Source organism: Oryctolagus cuniculus, chromosome 14 (genome assembly GCF_051225735.1).
Source record: "Oryctolagus cuniculus isolate XC-2025 breed Fujian yellow rabbit chromosome 14, ASM5122573v1, whole genome shotgun sequence".
Lineage (NCBI taxonomy): Eukaryota > Metazoa > Chordata > Mammalia > Lagomorpha > Leporidae > Oryctolagus > Oryctolagus cuniculus.
The window spans coordinates 37,824,042-37,837,926 of record NC_142880.1 but is presented as its reverse complement, the minus strand read 5'-3'; positions in this window follow the sequence as shown (position 1 = coordinate 37,837,926).

The following is a 13,885-nucleotide window of genomic DNA, read 5'->3' as shown; positions in this document are numbered from 1 at the left end:
ATTTAAAATGTTAATGGAATGATTTTATATGTCATTCATCAGACAGGGAATCAAGATCAGCATATTATAACTTTACATAATATAGATAGAATGATTTTTTTCTATCTTAAAGAAGCAGTAGCTTGTAATTTTGTATAAGTCTTAGAATTACATAATTTCTTTGAAGCCAAACTTTGAATATTTTTATTTACTTCTAATTTTTATAGAAAGCTTTTATTTAATAAGCATAAATTTCATAAGCACAGCTTTTGGATTATAGCTGTTCTTCCCTCCATAACCACCCTCCCACCCCCAAAACCTCCCACCCCATTCCTTCTCCCATCCCATTCTTCATTAAGATTCATTTTTAATTATCTTTATATACAGAAGATCAACTCTGTACTAAGTAAAGATTTCAACAGTTGCACTCACACAGACACACAAAGTATAAAGTACTGTTTGAATATTAGTTTTACCATTAATTCTCACAGTACAACACATTAAGGACAGAGATCCTACATGAGGAGTAAGTGCACGGTGTCTCCTGTTGATTTAATAATTGACACTCTTGTTTATGACATCAGTAATCACCCGAGGCTCTTGTCATGAGCTGCCAAGGCTATGGAAGCCTCTTGAGTTCACCAACTCCAACCTTATTTAGACAAGGCCATAATCAAAGTGGAAGTTCTCTCCTCCCTTCAGAGAAAGGTACCTCCTTCTTTGATGGCCCCTTCTTTCCCCTGGGATCTCACTCACAGAGATCTTTCATGTAGATCATTTTTTGCCACAGTGTCTTTAAATTAAAATATTTAATAATTCTTTAATGGGTATTGATTGGAGACTTGCCATTCAATAATCACCTCATCAAGGTTTGGTGTAGGTCATATGGAAGATTCCAGTGGGGAGGGCCCCATCCATCTTGGAGCAAAGAATATGAACCAGAGAGGGCACGTGATACATTTGGCTTCATAGACAACAAAATTCAAATTCAGGAGATATTTCCATGCTCTGGAGTTGAGCTCCTGACTTGATTTTCTTTTAGTAAAAATTCTGCACTGGGAATGTGTGGGGAGCAACTCGGACTAGACTAAGTTACTGGAATTAAGACTTATTCTATGCATCTACTCTCCCACAATATGGCGCTGAGAGAGAGACCAAACAACTTCTACACAGCTGCCTCCAGTTCGACCAATAACCTGTAGGAGCTGATCCTGCTCCTGATTGGAGGAGAGCAGCGCACTCGGCGTGTGGGTAGCAGAGTTGGGATTGGTGGAAGAGGACTATAAAGGAGGAGAGAGACAACATGCACCAGGAACATCTAAGGGGAACATCCGGATAACATCTGAGCAGCCCCTGAGAGAGCTGGCCGGCGGTGTGCTGCTCCCCCGGGGAAGTGGGGAAAGTGGCAGGGGGAGCTGCCCTTCCACGGAGGTGGGAGGGTCAGCAGCCAACCCGGGAAGAACCAGCAGCAAACCCGGGAAGGGCCGAGCAGACAAAAGAACAGCGCAGGGTCCAGTGTCGTTCCTCCGCGAATGGGGGAGCGACAGGAATGCTTCAGGCTGATTACTCTCCCTTGCTTGGATAATGCTATCACTTAAGCTACACGAACTTGGGCAGATTGAGCCCTAACTTAATAAGCAGAGAGAAAGCAATTTCTCTCTCAGCTTCCTGCTGGTTGAGTTCCTTTATTGCTTCACTAGAAAAACCTGGGGAACAAACTATAAGTCCACCCATCGGAGTCTGGTTAAAGGAGCTACAGGAACACAATGGAAGCCCATGCGGCCTTTGAAATGATGACACATCGGGCAGTATCTACTAACATTGTACAACAGCCAGCCCAGTGACCCAACAAGCCACTGCTGTGTCTGCACTCACCAGGAACACGTGCCTGTGTCCACCAAAAATCATGTACAACAATGCTCGCAGCAGTTCTATTCAGAATAGCCCCAAAGTGGAAACTACCAAGCGTCCATCAACAGCAGACTGGATAAATAAAACATGGTTACAGTTATACAACAGAATGCCAGGCAGTGAGAGGGTGGATAAACAGTATACACAAGGGCATGATGGCGCTGAGTGAGTGAAGAAACCCAGGAGAACAGACTGCAGGACACCGGGCAGAGCCAGTTCCAGGCTATGAGAAGGCAGGCACCTGGGAGGAGGTTGGGGGGTTCAGGGGGCTGGGAACTCTCTGCTTCTGAACTTGGAGAGCAGAGTGACCGCCTTGTGGAAATCCATTGCACCTCGCATGTGTGATGTGTGCACTTTGCTCTACACCAAAAAAAAAAAAAAAAAAAAAAGACGAGGTGGGCAGGGCAGGGCGGTGACTCAGTACAGCTCTGCGTGTATGGCCCTGGAAGGATGTCCAGGCCCCATGGCAGACTGGGACTGTCCAGGCGGTGTATCCGCTTCCCAGGAAGTTGCAGACACCAGCCTGGAAGGCCGGCATGCTTAGAAATGCGACTTCCTCCGGACAGGAGCTTGAGTTTCTCGTTTGTTTTCCTCTCTTTGATTCTTCTGCATTGGTTCACATCTTTACGCAGTGGATGTGTCATTTTCTACTTAGAAACTGGTTTTTCCTTTTCAGAATCCTTCCTTGATTTAAAAGAAAAACAAACAAAAAAAAACTGCTTGTTCTTTTTCCTAGAGACAAGTAAGTAGAGACCAAGAGCCTTCAGGCAGGGACACAGTGTATGCTGTGTGTGTCAGGTACCCGTTGTCACGGCCCCGCTTTCTGAGTATTTCCAAGCCTGGTTCTCAACAGAGACTCCACTGTCCCTCGTGTGAACAGACGACACACACCTGCGGTCAGCTCTGAGGTTGAGGGAGCAGCCACGGTGAGCGGTTAACACCTCCAGCGTGTTGGGGTAGGTGTTCCAGGCTAGGAGTGCGCTTAAGTCCTGCCTTTGAAGCTGCAGGAAGCTGGGTTTTTATGAAACAAAGGTCCTCTCTCTGCCACTTCTCTTTCTTCTGCTTCTATTCCGCCTGTTTTCTGCTGTGCTACCTCTCCTTGGCTCAAGCTGGGAAGGAAGCTCCCACCGGCTTATTCCCAGCCCTACACCATCCAAATTAGCGGGCGATTTCTGTTTCTCCCAAGAGCCTCCTCCACATATTCACATTCTTGGAGATGCTTTTAATGGAGATAAGTTATTTTCACCTACAATCAAAGCCCAGATCTAAAATGTAAATAACACTGTGTGAGTTGGACACATGGCCTTAATATTCACACTAAGGTGTGAATGTCTACTGAGCTTTCTACGTTTGACTGGGGGGTGGGGAAGAGGGGAAGAGAGGCACAGATGCCACACACCGCTGGTCAGTCTCCACCACAGCCCCCACCAGACCCGCTGGGAAGGTCCCAAACCACCCAGAAGCAGAGGCAGCTGCCCTCACCCCACCAGCTCTATATCCATTCCAGACTCGGGATTACCACCATTTGGGAGAGGGTCAGCCAAGTCAGAGCCCCAGATGGCAGAGGAGCTGCTTTAGCTTAAGACTCTTAACTCGTTTTCCTCGGGGCAGGAAAGGTTTGAGACGATGAAGGATGAGGCTCTCCAGGCCTGGGACACAACCTTGTTCCAAAGGCTGCTCGTGGCTTTAATTTTTGTAAATCAAAGCCTCAAGGTTTTCTTCACTGTCTTAGCCGAAGACATGTTTCCTAGCATGCATGAAAAAAAAATTAATGAAAGATACTGAACTGGAGATGGCGTGACATCGTGTGCCACTGAAACCCTTGCAAGGCAGCCGGGAAGTTCTGCTTCGCCAAATGCCCTGTCCCAAGCTTCCCCACCAACCATTGTGCTCCCCAGCTCATCCCGTACTTGGAAAGCATTGGTCTAATTATCCTCACACACGATGGGCCTGTTGCCAGCTGCTTTTTATTTTAAGTTAGGATTCTTTCCAGGGTGTTTTTTTTTTTTTTAACTTGAGGGGTGGGGACCGGGAGAGAGGAGTGTGTGTCTGTTTTTGCTGTTACACAGAACTGATCAGATTTCCTTGTATAATCACAATTAAACTTCCAGACCCGATCATGGGACTATTCCACATTTAGAAGATCTGAATGTGTGCTGGCTTGGTCAGTCTCACAAATCCTTCCAAACTTGGAGGTGAGAAACTGACCCTTGAGGTTGCACAAAATACTCTGGGCACACACAGAGCCCAAAAGGGACTGGGGCGTCCAAGGCTGACTCTCGGCTTGGGGTTCACACATCCGCAGAGACTCGGGATGGGAGTTAAGCTCCAGATGAAAGAGTACTTCAAAAAGTTCATGGATGATGTGTATTAAGAAGCAAACTCTACAAAGATTTCACCATTTTTTGTACCAAAATAAGCTAATCTCTTTTTTTTAAGATTTATTTATTTGAAAGTCAGAGTTACACAGAGAGAGGAGAGGCAAAGAGAGAGAGAGAGAGATCTTCCATCTGCTGCTTCACTCTCCAATTGGCTGCAATGGCCAGAACTGCACTGATCTGAAACCAGGAGCCAGGAGCTTCCTCCAAGTCCCCCACACAGGTGCAGGGACCCAAAGACTTGGGCCATCTTCTACTGCTTTCCCAGGCCATAGCAGAGAGCTGGATTGGAAGTGGAACAGCCAGGACTCGAACCGGCATCCATATGGGATGCCAGCGCTGCAGGCTTTACCCAGTAGCCACAGCGCTGGCCCCAAGCCTATCTTTTGATTCCATTTTTTGGCCAAGTGTCCAAAGTTCTGTCTTACATTTCCTGCGGTCCCTGTCTTATTTGCCACGCAGCCCAGCACCTGCGTGAGTGAGTGAGTCAGGCATTCCCCGTCAGTGGTGGGTGTGAGGTGGGCAAGGGCGTTTCCTCCACGGAACCTCTGTGCTGAGCAGGACTTCCAGCGCTGACACTCCAGGCGGACCAGTCACAGGCCCCAGGGAAGTTAAAAAGACAGCCATCTGACCACATGGAATCTAACCGGGGCTTACGGATGCGCAGGCACAGCCAACACGACTGGATTTTACTTGGCCTGCACTTTATTTCCAGCGTTCCTGATGGAGGGAGTGGGGCTCAGATTTCTCCAGTGGCCCAGACTCCTGGCTAGAGGTGTGGAGCCCTGCTAATGGGAATCTGAGGACAATTTTTTTTTTTTTTTTAATGTGCAGGGGCTCTTCCTTCTCCTCCCAGGAGTCTACGTTCCCAGCCTTAAAAAGCACAATAGGGCAGGAATATCTCAGAAATTATGTCCGCTGGTCACGTGACCCCAGACCTTCAGTGATGCCGTTGCTATGTTTCGGAGCGGGAGCATCTCCACCTGTCAGAAGTGGAGCCCCAAGTCAGCACTCACTGTTCCGCCGCCATGAACCACGGCCAGTGCTTCTGGCCTCCTGCCCCAGCCAACCCAGCCAACGTGGAGACTCCCGGACTAACCAGCTCCCTTTCAGGGCATAGGGATCCGAAAGGGTTAATCCCACACACGGGCACGCCTCAGAGAGATTTACACTAATAAGGCCCTAACAGCTAATCTTATCTAGTGCTTAAGAAAGCTACTTTGATGTTTATGACAGCTTCTCTTTTGGCCTTTTTTGGGGGATGAGAAAGAGGCACAGAGGAGAGGGGGAGTGGTGTTCATTGGAAAAGGTTACTGTTTGCTTTGTACACAGGTACTTTAAAAAGTCCCTGGAAGATGGAATTAAACGGCATGTTTAGGGGTGAGCATCGTGGCCTGGTGGTTAAAATGCCAGTTAAGACATCTGTGTCTTGTATCTGAGTGCACAGGTTCAGTACCCACCTCTGGCTCCTGACTCCAGCTGCCTGCTAATGTGTACTCTGGCAGGCTGCAGTGATGGATGGGTCCAGGGGTTGGGTCTCTGTCACCCAAGTCGGGCACTACATTGAGTTCCTCACCCCTGGCCTCAGCCTGGTCCAGCCCTGGCCATTAGGGCATTTGGGAGAGTGAGTTTCTCTCTCTCTTCTCGGAAAAGAAATATAAAAAAATGTTTTAAGAGGTAATGTTTATTTTGGTGCAAAAAATTGAAAAGTGTGCACAGTTTTTTTCATAATATGCACTTAACATGAGCTTTTTGAAGACCTCTCATGCATGGGTTTTGAAATATTTTGGACCAACACATACTTACCTTTTAATTCCCTTCCCCACAGACTTTATGAAGTACATTTGTATGTGTTAGGAATTAACAATTTATATCTGGAAGAGAAAATAGGACAAACACCCAAACAACTTAAAAACAACAACATTTGCTTTCATTTATTTGAAAGGCAGAGTGACAGGGAGTGAGCAAGAGAAAGAGAGAGACAGAGAGACCTTCCATCTGTGGATCTAGCCCCCAAATGGCCGCAATGGCCAAGGCTAGGAGCCAAGAACTCCACTCAGGTCTCCCATGTGGATGGCAGGGGCCCAGGCACTTGAGCCATCTTCTGATGCTTTCCCAAGTGCATCAGCAAGGAGCTGGCTCAGAAGCAGAGCAGCCGGGACTCGAACCCATGCTCGACTATGGGATGCTGGCTTCCTCAGGACACCACCACCGCCCCCTACCCCATGACTTAAACACCTCTACGGAAGTGGTACTGTGGAGGGAGGGGTTTTGTATGGCTGGAGGCCTGAGCAGCTTTCCAGCAAGGCCGTGATGGATTCTGACCAGTGTGGGTGGGAAAAGCCATATGGGGGCTGGGGCAGTGGGGCCGAGAAGGGGTCAAATGCTGGAGAAGGGGGTGAGACTGACCAGTGCTCACTGGCTGGGGGGCCAGCAGGGTAGCAAAGGGAGTTGACTTGGTCTCAGGGAGGTCTGAGTCAGCCAGACTGCAGGCCTGGCCGCTGGCTGCGTGGATCTGCCGGGCCCTTGAGCAGCCTGCAAACTCAGTGGCAGTGCACGAGCCGTGGAGGGCTTGGATTGGAGAGAGGATGTGCAAGTTGGCCTTCCACTTGGCTGTGGCAGTGGGCGCTGGTGGGCTGGCCAGCGGGCTCTTTTCACGGCTTGAATAATGAGGAACAAGGAGCAGAGAATGCAGAAAAGCAGGCGGAAGAGGAAGTCTGGACTCAGAGAAGGCCGGGGGAGGCGGCCACTCTTGTGTGTGAAGGAGCCTTTTCCATCATTCAGGGAGACAGGCCGGTGGAGCTCAGGGTGACCGCCTGGGCAAGGGAGAGAAGTGCAAGTGACGAGCAACAGTCTCGGTGAAGAGTCCACAATGGACAGGGATGCCAGAGGGTGGGGGCAGAGCCAGGAAGGAGGGTAGCAGATCATTCACAAGACCACACCAACAGCGGCTGCCTCCAGAGAGGGCAGTCGGGAGACTGAAGGCCAAAGACCAGGGCCTTTTCCTGCTAAGCAATTTTCTGTCGGGGCCAGTGTCACAGTGCAGCAGGTTAAACCATCGCTTGTGACACCAGCATCCCCTCCTGGGGCGGCAGTTCGAATCCCAGCGGCTCCACTTCCAATGCAGCTCCCTGCTAATGCGCCTGGGAAAGCAGTGGAACATGGCCCAAGTGCTTGGGTCCCTGCACCCACTTGGGAGACCCCGATGGAGCCCCAGGCTCCTGGCTTTGGCCCTGGTCTTTGTGGCCATTTGGGGAATGAGCCAGCAGTGAAATATCTGTTTCTCCCTCTCCCTCAGTCACTCTGCTTTTCAAATAAGTAAAATAAACTTTTTAAACAATTTTGTCTGTTCCATTTTCACCTCCCTGCAGATACTGCCCCCTGTAATTAACTTTTAAAATGGTGGGATCCAGGGCCGGGGAGTTGCAGGTCGTACTGCAGACACTGCACTTTTCAGCCATGTGCCCCTCACTGCCCAGCCTGGGGCAGGTGACCAGAAAGCTCCTGTTTGTGTCTGAGTTTGGGCTTGCACTTCGTTACTTCCAGGAAGACACACAGCATAGTTCTGGTCTCATTTGAGACGCCCGGTCTTCAAGCGATTTGCGGCTAGGCCATCTCTTATCTGGGATGGATGGCAAACCTGGGGAAAGGTGGCATGCGTGCGTAGGGCAGGGGGCTGGCTGCTCAGGCAAGGGCACTGTGGAGGCAGAGGTCCTTGTCCTGGCCCCAGTTCGGGTGGACCCGGGAAGCCGCGTCGGTGGAAGAAGCGACGAGCGAGCGCCGGTCTTCATTCCTTCACCAGGATGGCAGGGTTCCGGAGGCCACACCCCAGGGTGTCCAGTGCCCTCTGCCTGGACTGCCCCAGCTTTTCCCTCCAAGGTGCACTAGGGGCGCATCCTGACCCGCCCGCCTCACATGGCTGCGCATCAGTGTCCAATCTTGCCTGCAGATTCCACCACAAACCCTTAACCCTGGACGTTCCATCTACGGGGCCTCGGCTGCTGGCATTAAACAACCCCACCGGGCAGGCAAGAGCCGGGGCGAAAGTTGGGAAGCGCCGAGACGCTCGGTGGAGCCCCAGGACTCGCCCTCTCCCGCATCCCTTGGCGGCGCGGCAATGGGGAGGAGGTGTTGGGGGCGGGATTCGTGCGAATCTGCTTCGTGGCCGTTTCGGGGAGCCAGTGGACGCGGGAGAAGGCCGGCGGGGATGGGGCCGCGGAGCGTGCGCTCTGCGGCGGCGGGAAGCGCGCCCCGACCGTAGCGGCGCGGGGTTCGCGAGCTGCTTCCGCCCAGTGGGTAGAACCCGGACTGCCCTAAATGCGTTTTTCTCCCCCCTTCCCTTATAGTCTGTTAAATTGACTAATAAACTCAACACAGCGTTCTCTGTGCGGCTTCAAAAAACTCGGTAATTTCGTTAGAAAACGTTGAAATCCAACCCCAAAGTATTCAGCCCAAATGTTTAGTTAAAGTAACCCCGTGGGTTAATAAACTAAACAAAGGCAACCCATGCAAAACTGGAGCAATGAAAACCAGGCTAAATAAACGAAGGGAAGTTTATAAGAAGCCTTTCGGAGGAAAAAAAAAAAAGACAGAGAGAGAAAAGGCATCGGGCACGGAGGCTTAATGCGAAGCATGTGAGCCGGGCTCAGCTTACAGGTACGCGGCCTCGCCGCTCTCCGCCGGGTCTGCGCCGCCGGGGAACCCCACACCCCAGTGCGGCGAGCTTCCCGGCCCGCCGCTGGGCGCCCTCGCCCGGCCGTTGGCGCTCGCTCGGCGGGCACGGCCGGGGCGGCGGAGCGGCGCGCGCCGGGGAAGGACCCGCGGGGCCGCACTGCGGGGGCGCGTCCTCGCCGGCCGGGGCGCGTCCTCGCCGGCCGGGGCAGCCTGCGCGCGCGCTCGCGGGCAGCCTCGAGCGCGCCCCCTGCTCGGTGGGCGCTGCGCCGTGGGCCAAGCGGAAGCAGCGGTCCCTCCCTCGCCCGTCGCAGGGGTCGCCGCTCCGCCCTCGCGCCCTGGGGCGTTGGCGGTGGAGCCACCAAGCCGCGGCCGCTCCGCTGACCCGGAGGAAGCTCGGCCGAAAAGGCGCGCGCGGGGCTGGGGTGGGGGTGGGGGCGCGTTCCCTCTCGAGAAGCCGCCGAGGAAGTAGAGACTGGGGAGAAGCAAGATCCAGAATCCAGGGGCCATTGTGTTACCCGTTTGGGAGGAACGCTGCTGAGCAGCTCGGCCCCAAAGCAAGGCTGCCTGTGGGAAGACAGCGGCGGGCGGGCGAGGGAGGTTTATTTTTTCTCTCTCCCGCTTCCTCGACCCCGGCCCCCTCGGATTCCTGGGAGGGGCGGCCCCAGCCCTCGGAGCCGGTTCTGGGCGCTCGGCTACGAGGGCAGAGGCGACACCGGTTCGATGTCCCGTGGACCTGCAGGCCGCGGGACAAAGGCGCGGGGCGCGCAGGACGCCCGGCTCCCGCCACTGGCGGATCCACGTGGTGAACCTTCCGAGTGGCCAGCGCGGCCGGGGCAGGGCGCCGCGCGGTGGCGTTTGGAGGGGGTGGGGCGCGGCGGGTTTTAATTTTTAAAGAGTGTAATTGGACTGAGGAGGGTTATTTTTTTTCCTGAGCCAAGTCGGGGTGTGTGTGTGGGGGTGTGTGGGGTGAGGGGAGGTAGTGGAATGGGAGGAAGAAGGGGGGGAAAAAGGCGAAACAACACATTTATCTATCAGCCGCTAGACAAGACAAAGAGGTTTTAACAACAGTTTGAAAAGAGCGGCCTGTGAATGGTTACTATTCAATTTGTATTTTATTCCCCGCTGGTCATGGAATTGAGATCAGAAGAAAAAGTGAAAACATATGGCCGGGGTCAGAGGCTCAGAGAACCACCGCATACAGCAAAGGGAAGGGAAAGCAATGGGAACTCGTGTGAAGAAACGGATTATATAAACAGAGCTTACCATCGCCTGCGCCCCATTATCCTATAATTTACCCTGCATGGGAGCATAGAAATATATTAAACTAGTGATAGGTTTTACCGTTGCTTTACAACCCAGCCTCGTGCCAATCAAGCCTACTATATACTCGGAGACATGTTTGGAATTCTTGAACTAATGTGTTTATTTTAAATATCACAGGGAAATTATTACATCACCAGAAAATAATGCCGGAGCGGAGGTCTGCCACCCTTTTGAAGTCCTGCTGCCACGAAACATGATTTTAATTACATAATCACTTTGAAACCATAATTATACAATAAACGGGGAGGATTAAGCGGGAAGTATAGAGTACATTAAAAATTGCTTAGGTCTTGAGAAAACAAACTGAACATGCAAAGAGAAAAGAAAGAGACGGAATCCGAGGGCCTGCGGAGTGGGGTTCGGGGTGGGGGTGACAAAGTCTGCAGCCGCCTTTCTTCCGAGCCGCGAGCCTGGGGCGCGCGCCTCGCCTGGGCCCGGGAGGGCGGCGGTGGCCGAGGCAAAGCGTGCAACCCCCGAGACAGAATCACGGATACGCGCGAGGGAAGGTTCCGGGCGCATTCGCTCTCTTTCTCTGTACCAAAACACGCAAGCAAGAGCCGTTGTTGCTTTGGCGTCTACGAAACTGTCACGCGTCGGAACGCCACGGGTTTGCAGAGCGTGGCCACAAAACGGTTTTGTTTACCCTGCCCTTCCGGGAGGAAAGGCTTCCAACACCAGCGGCGTCGCGGGCACCCTGAGTTCGTAAACAACCGCGCATCCTGGCGCCCTCGAGCGCACCGGGGGCCGAGTGCGCACGCGGCCTCCCCAGGCCTTCTCGTCGCCCCGGGCCCCTTTCCGGAAAGCTGCCCCGCCGCTTCGTTTTGCTTGTTTGGCCCCTTGCGGCCAAGGACGGGAGCAAGGTTCTTCCGTGAAAAGGTAGAACCTTGGCTGCGCCCGGAGCTCGAGTGAGTAGTCTCCCTCCCCTCGGCTCCCGCGAGCCCCAGAACTTCCACTGAGCTCCAGCAGCGCTGGTCAGGTCCTGGTGGGATCTGCGGGCGTGGGTGGCACCTAGACATAGAAATCCCCGAGTGTGCGCCACACATGGAAACTGATGACATCCTCTTTCTCTCTCTCTCTCTCTCTCTCCTCTCTCTCTCTTCTCTCTCTTCTCTCTCCTCTCTCTCTCTCTCCTCTCTCTTCTCTCTCCTCTCTCTTCTCTCTCCTCTCTCGATAGCGCCCGCTTTACAGACTGCTCTTGGCTAGTCCAGAGCCCCCCCCCCCCCAACCCGGGGAGTGCAGGGGGATGCAGTTCCCGGGTGGGACGTCATTTTAGGAAGGCCTGCATAACGATACCACCATCACCAGCACGCCCGCCACGGACAGCAGGTGTCCTGGTGCGGGCGGTTTGGCCGACGGGCGTCTGGCCCAGGTGAAGGCTTAACCTCGCCCACCTCAAACTCCGCGGAGAGGAGCGCCCTGGGCTTTTTGGTCCAGCAGGAAAGTGCTGGCTTAAATTCGCCAGCAATCCGGAAGCTGCTTCCCTACGAATTCGGACCAGGGGTTTTGGAAAGGGAGGGAGAGCGGGAGAGGGAAAGGGAGAGAGGGAGAGAGAAAATCTGCCCTTGCCCTTACTCGGGGCCCCACGGCTGCTGCCAGCGCCCCGCCAGCGTGAGGCCAAGCGCGCGTTCAGCTCCCAACTAGGAACACCGAGACGCATCGGCATCTCATTACTCTGCAGCAGACCATCAAGGACCAGGAACAAATACAAGAGAGAAATGGAACAGCTCATCCGAAGAGTCATACTGTGAACATGCTTATGTATTTGCGTTTTTGCTTTGCTAAGTTCAAGACACAATTTGCTCACTGCTCTTGCGCACACAAAAGCGGACGCCTAGGAGTCCTTTCCAACCGCCAGAACCAGGCAGCCGGGCAAGGCGTCGGGGGCCGTTTTACACCAAGCCTGGAGCTCCGTTCACACGATTCTGTCCCGGGATGAACACGTGCGGAGGCCACTTTTTTTTTTTAAGACAGAAATCTGACTCCCGGAAGTAATAATAATATAAGAGTAGATATCCATTTCCCAGTTAACACAAGCAATTTACCTGTTACCTCGTTTTATGCTACAGCAACGCTGCAGGGTAAACATAGCAAGTCTTTATTAACAGCATCAAATCACGTCTGCGGCGCTTATGATAAGCCTATTAAGGGGTGTGGCTCACTTACCCCGCCCCCCAACATCCCCATGGGGGTAGATGCGCGGTTATCCTCACTGCACTAGAGAGGAGCTGAAGCACGCGCGGTTATACGAACACTGCGGTCAGCTGGGAGAGGCGCACGCCGAGGAGCCGCGACTGGGAGCCAACTCGTCGTGAGCAGGGACGGTGGCCTACTGCCCCCACCCGCGGAGCCACCCGCTGTGCGCGCACGGCGATCAGCCGCCCTCGGAGCCCTCAGCGCCGTGGTGGCAAAGAACCATAAGCGTGGGCAGTGGGCTCCAATCCAGAGCCAGAGCCCACGGTAGGGGGAGCCCACCCCCACCCCCCAACCCCGGGCACTCGGCCGCTAGGTCCTCCTCGGCCCGGGCAGCCATCTGTTTTCGCAGACACTTCAGCAGGAGCATCAAGGAGGGGCCCTCTCCCTGGGATCCCTGGAGCGACCCCGCGGAGCGCGAGGAGGCGCGGGGCTTGGGGACCTGAGACCTTGAGACCTCGCTCGGTGAGAGGCTCAGCCCGTGCCTGCCTCCTACATCCCGACTGCATTCGGCCCAGAGCGAGCCGAGGGCGCCTGTCGTGCACGAGCCGCACGCGCCCCAGGGGCACAGACCTCTCCGGCTGGTCGCGCGCGCCCTGGGGGCCGCTCTCCGGTAGTTGCGGCTCAAGTCAGCGCGGAGCCCAGAGGTGCGCGGGGCGGAGACCGGTCCCAGAATTGGCCAGGAGGGGGCGATTCGGAGGCTGTGTCTGTGACTTCGGCGACACCACGGGGAGAGTGGCAAGTCTACCTTCCGCCCCTCCCCGTCCCTGCGGAGGTGCACGCGCAGACAGCGGCCTGAGGCGCAGAGGAGGAACTGTGAAGTTGCTTCCTGCCCACACACCCGTATGGTTGTTTCAGGCCCTGGTGTGGATAAACTCAAGTCCAGATTCAAGCCGGAAGCATCGCTAACAATACTGAGCGTTTTCGTGGTTCCTTACTTGCTTTTCACACCTTCTCCAAAAGTGAGGACTGCTCTTCCCGTTTCCATCCTCGGGAAGCAGGTTCCCCAGGCTGTCCTGATGCGGTGTCTCTGCTCCGCTCCTGTGGGTGTTCTACAGCCTGAGGACTTCCTGGCATCGGGAGAAGCAGGGAGCACCTGAGCACTGGGCAGCGGGTAGAGGAAACACCCCTAAAGGGCTCCAGAACTTAGGCGGGGTCACAGCAGGTGCAGGGAGGAGTCGTCTCTGATGCAGCCTCGGTTTCTCAACGAGTTCTGATTTCTAGTGGGTGGGCCACAGCGGCCCAGTGACGCCTGTGAAGAGCTTGGGCACGTGTGTGATTCTTTCATTCTGTCTGTAGGAGTTCCCGGCCGGGCCATGTAAAGGGGTCCTTGCCCAAAGCACATCAGCTGTCTACAGATGGGTGTCTTGTGCCTCAGTGTCCTAATTTCTGCCTGCTCACTAGCAAACCTGGGGAGATGCCAAACTACA